Here is a 7,500-nt window from a genome sequence, read left to right as displayed (position 1 = left end):
ATTTTTCCCTGTTGAAGCCTTTTGGGTTTTAGTATCTTGCTTTTCCAACTAGGGTTGTAGCTTGGCTAGTAATAATAATAATAATAATAATAATAATAATAATAGTTGGTTGTTTACTTTGTGTCCGAATCTATTACACCATTTGCTAAAGTTTGTATAAATTTCACTTGGTTAAGTAGAAATCAAAACCATGCTTCACTGCTTTACTGTCAGATCTGTGAATGGATTATTCAAATATAACAATGGGGACAGACAACTGTTTTCTATTGTCTTTTAACCCTAAAGGCAACGGGCAAGAACACTATGTCCTAGATACTGACTATATTATTATTATTATTATTATTATTACTTGCTAAGCTACAAGCCTAGTTGGAAAGCAGGATGCTATAAGCTCAGGGGCTCCAACAGGGAAAATAGCTCAGTGAGGAAAGGAAATACATAAACTACAAGAGAAGTAATGAACAATTAACATAAACTATCTTAAGAACAGCAACAACATTAAAATCTATCTTTCATATATGTAAACTAGAAAAATTTCAAATAAAACACCAGGAAGAGAAATAAGATAGAATAGTACGCCCGCGTGTACCCTCAAGCAAGATAACTCTACCCCAAGATAGTGAAAGGCCATGGTACAGAAGCTATGATCAGCCCCCTTTCCACCCAAGCATGGACCAGGGAAGTGCAGGCAGTAGATGATGATGACACAGCAGGTAGAACTAGTGCAGCTTCTGTTCTAAGCTACGACGTTATGATCAGCCCCCTTTCCACCCAAGCATGGACCAGGGAAGTGCAGGCAGTAGATGATGATGACACAGCAGGTAGAACTAGTGCAGCTTCTGTTCTAAGCTACGACGTTATGATCAGCCCCTTTTCCACCCAACCAAGGACCAGGGAAGTGCAGGCAGTAGTTGATGATGGCTCACCAGGTAGAACTGTTCTAGGCTTTTCTAGGAGAAGGACGCTCCAAAATCAAACCATTGTTCTCTTGTCTTGGGTAGTGCCATACCCTCTGTACCATGGTCTTTCACTGTCTTTGGTTAGAGTTATCTTGCTTGAGGGTACACTCGGGCGCATTAATCTATCTTATTTACCTTCCTCTTGTTTTGTTAAAATTTTTATAGCTTACAGTATATAGGAAATATTTATTTTAATGTTGTTACTCTTCTTAAAATATTTTATTTTCCTTTTTCCCTTCTTCACTGGGCTATTTTCCCTGTTGGAGCCCCTGGGCTTATAGCATCCTGCTTTTCCAACTAGAGTTGTAGCTTAGCAAATAATAATAATAATAATAATAATAATAGACTACGACGTCCACAGTTTAAACTTCTACAAAGAGAGTGACTTTCGCTTTTCATACAGTTGTCCATATGTTGTACTTTATCTAATGACTGGGGGAGGAGGGGTATCTGTAGCTATTACTCCCACAATGGCAACATCTTTAGCATTTTCTAATAGGAATTACTCCAATGGAAGCTGCATGCTCTCCTTTCTCCCCTGTTAGTCACCGCTTCCACGATGACCACAACTGTTTGATGTGGCTGACCAGCGATGTCTCTTACCTTCTCTGTCGGTGGTCGTTACTTTCACGATGACAAAAGCATTTGGATTTTCTGGAGACAACTTGTCTTTGTTTATATATTGACTTCGCCTTGAAAATAAAACGAAAATGTCTACATTTTGAGTTATTGGCCATTAGATTTCAAATTAGGGCAATTTTAGCCTTTTCTGTCTTTGGTAATGTGAGAAAATATCTCAAGGATTATTGATGGAGAGTCTATTACAATGGTATGAAGTTGTTGTTGTTGTTATCATTATTATTATAAAAACTTTCAACTGGGCTCCACAAGGCACTAAAGAGTTGAAACTTTCAACTGGGCTCCACAAGGCACTAGAAGACTTGAAACTTTCAACTGGGCTCCACAAGGCACTAGAAGACTTGAAACTTTCAACTGGGCTCCACAAGGCACTAGAAGACTTGAAACTTTCAACTGGGCTCCACAAGGCACTAGAAGACTTGAAACTTTCAACTGGGCTCCACAAGGCACTAGAAGAGTTGAAACTTTCAACTGGGCTCCACAAGGCACTAGAAGACTTGAAACTTTCAACTGGGCTCCACAAGGCACTAGAAGACTTGAAACTTTCAACTGGGCTCCACAAGGCACTAGAAGAGTTGAAACTTTCAACTGGGCTCCACCAGGCACTAGAAGAGTTGAAACTTTCAACTGGGCTTCTCAAGGCACTAGAAGAGTTGAAAGACCCAGGCCTACATGGCTGAGGACTATGAAGCGTGAAGTAGAAGATGGTGAATGGAGAAGTAATGATTTAAAAGCTCAAGATAGAGACAACTGGTGAATCTAACCGATGCCCTTTGCGTCAATAGGCGTAAGAGATGATGATGATGATGATGATTATTATTATTTGCCATGTTCAGACATCCTAATGGCATGAAATACACTATATCAATGAAAATATAGAGTGTGTATTATGAATTCAATTGCTATTAAAAAGGTATTCAGGAGTTGATATATTTTTTATTTAAAAACATATTAAGATGAATGGTAAAAATTACAATTGTTAATATAGTATATGTAAAATAAAATAGATTATTTAAGTAAATATACGATGATGTATATATGTTAAAAATTGTAAGATTGTAAATGTGTATTCCATAATAAAAGAAAGAAAAACTCAATTGCAGAGTACTGGTATCATACATTATAAAGTTAACGTGCATCGAAGCTTGGTAAGAATCCGAGTAAAACTTGTAGTTCCCGGTTTCTCAAGTTTAAACAACATGACACTCAAATCACAAAACGTGAACTCTATTAGAGCAACAATAAAAGCCAACGATTATTATTATTATTATTATTATTATTATTATTATTACTAGCCAAGCTACAACCCTAGTTGGAAAAGCAAGATGCTATAAGCCCAAGGGCTCCAATAGGGAAAAATAGCCCAGTGAGGAAAGAAATTAAGGAAATAAATAATGATGAGAACAAATTAACGATAGATCATTTTAAAAACAGCAAAAGCGTCAAAATAGATATGTCACATATAAACAATAAAAGACTCATGTCAGCCTGTTCAACATAAAAACATTTGCTCCAACTTTGAACTTTTGAAGTTCTACTGGTTCAACTACCCGATTAGGAAGATCATTCCACAACTTGGTAACAGCCGGAATAAAACTTCTAGAATACTGTGTAGTATTGAGCCTCATGATGGAGAAAGCCTGGCTATTAGAATTGACTGCCTGCCTAGTATTACGAACACGATAGAATTGTCCAGGGAGATCTGAATGTAAAGGATGGTCAAAGTTATGAAAGATCTTATGCAACATGCATAATGAACTAAATGAACGATGGTGCCAAAGATTAATATCTAGATCAGGAATAAGAAATTTAATAGACTGAAAGTTTCTGTCCAACAAATTAAGGTGAGAATCAGCAGCTGAAGACCAGACTGGTGGAAGTTGTAAGTTTTTGTCTAGAATTTTAAGATATTCGGAGGATCGAATTTTGACCTGAACTTTAATACAGTTGGCTTCACTCATTCGGGTACACTTTACGGGAAGCTAAGGGGACGTCTGAAATCTGTACACTGTAGCAGTTAACGCTGTGTTTAGTAAAAGAGAAAATTGGCAACACTGTGCCTGTAATGTAAAGTACCTGAGCTTGTAAGCCAGTGATTAAGAGCAATTTTTCTTACTCTATTAGACCAATAGTACGAGTCATCTATTTATGGCTATTTACCCATTGCTGGTAGTGGTAAATTTCTATTTGGAATTTCAAGATATTCGGTGGATCGAATTTTGAACTGAATTTGGTAATGTACGCCATCGGTGAAATTGCTGAGATGAATTCAATCTTTTCCAGGTCCCATTGGAGAAACTTTCCTCCTAAAAACTGGAAAGTTTACTGCTATTTTCAAAAATAAAGGATAAAGGTGTCTGGTTTCATTTCCCGTTTTCATCATAATAGATGCTCACTAGAACGTCAGCCAGGCAAGCCCAACCTTCTACTGTGGTGCCAAATAACAGCAGAGGCCTTCTCAGTAGACATCATAAACTCACGGTCCCGGACTGGGATCGATCTGTTGCCATGCGAATGCTAGGGGAACATGTTGTCACTGTACTAGCCAGGAGTAATTCGATCAAGAATTAATCTCACCACCACAACCCTGCACCAGCCTCAAAACCTCATTGATTCGAATACATCTCGAAATCTACGTGCCTCTTTCCTGGTCCATCGCCCATCCACGGAATCGAATTGGAATTAGTAAATAACTTCCTAAGATGCGTTATTTGCAGACGAACAAAAGAACAGCGGGGCCTGTTTGAATCGTGTCTGGCTCGGGTAATGAATCTGGTGCTCTGTTACTTCTTTACGTTACGTTTCGTGATGATTGATGACTACCTCGTTACAGTGAGCAAACAAAGGAGATGTTGACCCCACTGGATTTGTTCTCAATAACTTGGTGGGTAGGTTGGCCAGGGTACCAGCCACCCATTGAGATACTACCGCTAGAGAGTTATTGGGTCCTTTAACTGGCCAGACAGTACTACATTGGATCCATCTCTCTAGTTACTTCTCATATTGTCTTAGCCTACACATGCACAGAATAGTCTGGCCTATTCTTTCCACATTCTCCTCTGTCCTCATACAACTGACAACCCTGAGATTTCCAAAACAATTCTTCTTCGCTCAAGGGGTTAACTATTGCACTGTACTTGCCCAGTGGCTACTTTCCTCTTGGCAAGGGTAGAAGAGACTCTTTAGCTATAGCAAGCAGCTCTTCTAGGAGAAGGATACTTCAAAATCAAACCATTGCTCCCTAGTCTTGGGTAGTGCCATAGCCTCTGTACCATGGCCTTCCACTGTCTTGGGTTATGGTTTGTGCTCGCAGGAGGTGATAGACCTAGGTTGGTTTTAAAACCAGGGCTATTTTAATAACTCGTAATTATATTATCGGACACCTAATTATAGGTTCGTATTAAACCTTTTCCTTCGTATAATACTTTTCATGGAATAGTAAAACGTTGATATAGTCAATTCTTTTTAGCGAGGCAGATTTGCACCGACTCGCAGGGGTGCCCTTTTAGCTCAGAAAAGTTTCCTGATCGCTGATTGGTAGGACAAGATAATTCTAACCAATCAGGTAGCAGACAACTTTTTTCCGAGCTGAAAGGGAACCGCTGCGAGTCGGTGCAAATGCGCCTCATTAAAAAAAAAAAAAAAAAAAAAAAAAAAAAATTGAGTGTAGTTCTTCAACTCTTCATTTTCCTAAAAGAAAGAACACGATGTCATAGAAAAGGCTGATATACTCAAATGCAGAAATGACGAAATATCACGTTCGTATATTCATCAAATCTTTGCCATGTCACTTCAGATTAGTAAGATGAATACTTGAAATGACGAAGCATTACAAAATATTGAATGCTATTTAGATCTAGTACCGTTCCCTTCACCCTTTTTATTATTAGTGTTATTACTAGCTAAGTTACAACCCTAGTTGGAAAAGCAAGATGCTACAAGCCCAAGGGCTCAAACAGGGAAAAATAGCCCAGCGTGGAAAGGAAATAAGGAAATAAACAATATAAGAAGTAATGAACTATTAAAATGAAAGATTTTAAAAATATAAACAACATTTCATATATAAACTATAAAAACTTATGTTAGCCTGTTCAACATAAAAACATTTGTTGCAACTTTCAACTTTTGAAGTTCTACTGATTCATCTACCCGACTATCTAAATATTCTAACCACTTGGTACCCGATTTACTAAAGAGGTCTACATAGTATCAACGAGGCTAAAAATAACTAGATTAAAGCCACTTTTCTTTTCAATGTTTAAATCACTCTAATTCGATAGTATATAATCTTATTTTTCCTTGTTTCCTATCCTTACTGGGCTATTATCCCTGTAAGAGCTCCTGGGCTTATTGCATCCTGCTTTTCCAACTAGGGTTGTAGCTTAGCAAGTAATAATAATAATAATAATAATAATAATAATAATAATAATAATAATAATAATAATAATAATACCATTAGCAAATAATAATAACAACAAAAATGATAATGATAACACTTAGTAAGTAAGTAAGTAAGTAAGTAATAATAATAATAATAATAATAATAATAATAATAATAATACTTCACTACATTAGCACATTATGTTAGTCAACCCCAACCAAAATTAAGATGCCTTTACACCCACGTTCAATGCTTTAGTTACAGTCTCGTATGTTCCAGTCACGCCATTTCATAAACCAGTCTTTACATGAGCTCATTCATAAAGAAATTGTCTTTAAATGAGCTCTTATAACATAGGTTCAATGTTTTGATATCACTTCTTTACCAACCAAACGAGTTTCATGCATTTCATTGGATATTAGTCAGCGTCTAATTCATTCTAATCAACCAATATTTTCATGGACCTTTTTTTTCAAATCATCCTAAAATGTTTGCCTTAATCTAGCACTCCTTGACCACTAATATCTCGTTGGACTTCAGCCTTTTCACTGAAATCTTAATGTCTGCATCACCTTAGTGTTAAAAAGAAATACAGGGTTGATAGATTTTTGCAAGAACATTTGGAAGTCTCTTCCTCTTGCTGTTTTCCCACACAAGCCATGAATCACTAACAAGTAGGTATAGACTATCAATTAAGCCCGGGCTAGAAAACGGCACTAAGATAGCCCAGACCTTAAGCCTAGGCTAACAAAAAGTCAAGCCAATTTAATATACCTTTTACGTGACACTCCTGAATCCAGGCTAAGATTCATATTAACCAAACAGATAACAAAGGAGATACTCTCTTACCCAAGACGAAAACTATCCAATAAATCCAAGGGCCACACGTCAGAGTGCTTGCAGTCACACAATACTTATGAGAGGCTACAACTGAGAGACGAAAGTCACGAAAGTTATCGTAATGATCCCCCACGCTAGAGAGCGCGCGAGTCGAGTCGGTTAAAGGGTTCAACTGATTCACTTCTATATCGCAACAGAGACGAACACCACCATATCATATTCAGTTGAGCTCAAGGTTTTCTTTCATACGGGTTACGTTTTAACTCCTACTCTGCGTTGCATAAAGAGCCTGTTGTCTCTAACCCCTCCCCCTACTCCACCCAGCACACAGACTACTTCACAGAATCACAGGGCCTCTCAAGAGTCACTTGAGGTGAAAAAAAAACGGAGTACCTGAAGGAATGCTTATTCCACAAGGAAGAGCAATGTAGGATTTGTTTTATTCTTATTTATTTTTTTTAAAGATCGGCAGTTTCTGTCTCTACTCTCTTGAAGTTAGTAAGACTCAGACGTGTATGGTTATATTCATTGAGTAAAAAATACTTGTATGAGAGTAAACAATGTTAATGCAAATATGTGTAAATATGAGTATAGGATGGAGAAATACACAAAGAAAACACAAAGTTTGATCAGATTCACATACACACAAGAATATGGACGCACACACAAACGCGCACACAC

General features: G+C 37.4%; 1 protein-coding gene across 3 annotated transcripts in view; it reads right to left on the bottom strand.

Annotated features, from left to right (window-relative positions):
- Nucleotides 1-7,500, bottom strand: part of Ccdc85 (coiled-coil domain-containing protein 85) — an 84,418-nt gene that overhangs the window by 29,761 nt on the left and 47,157 nt on the right. The window contains exon 1 of one of the 3 annotated variants that reach the window (XM_068346601.1): nucleotides 6,829-6,979. The exons of the other annotated variants lie outside the window; for them this stretch is intronic. The gene's annotated coding sequence lies outside the window, so the exon portion shown is untranslated. Of the gene's footprint in view, nucleotides 1-6,828; nucleotides 6,980-7,500 lie in introns of those variants that run through there. 3 annotated transcript variants of the gene reach the window in all.

This window comes from Palaemon carinicauda, chromosome 22, assembly GCF_036898095.1.
Source record: "Palaemon carinicauda isolate YSFRI2023 chromosome 22, ASM3689809v2, whole genome shotgun sequence".
NCBI classification, from domain to species: domain Eukaryota; kingdom Metazoa; phylum Arthropoda; class Malacostraca; order Decapoda; family Palaemonidae; genus Palaemon; species Palaemon carinicauda.
The sequence above is the reverse complement of the archived record's forward strand: the minus strand, read 5'-3'. Positions and strand labels throughout refer to the sequence as shown.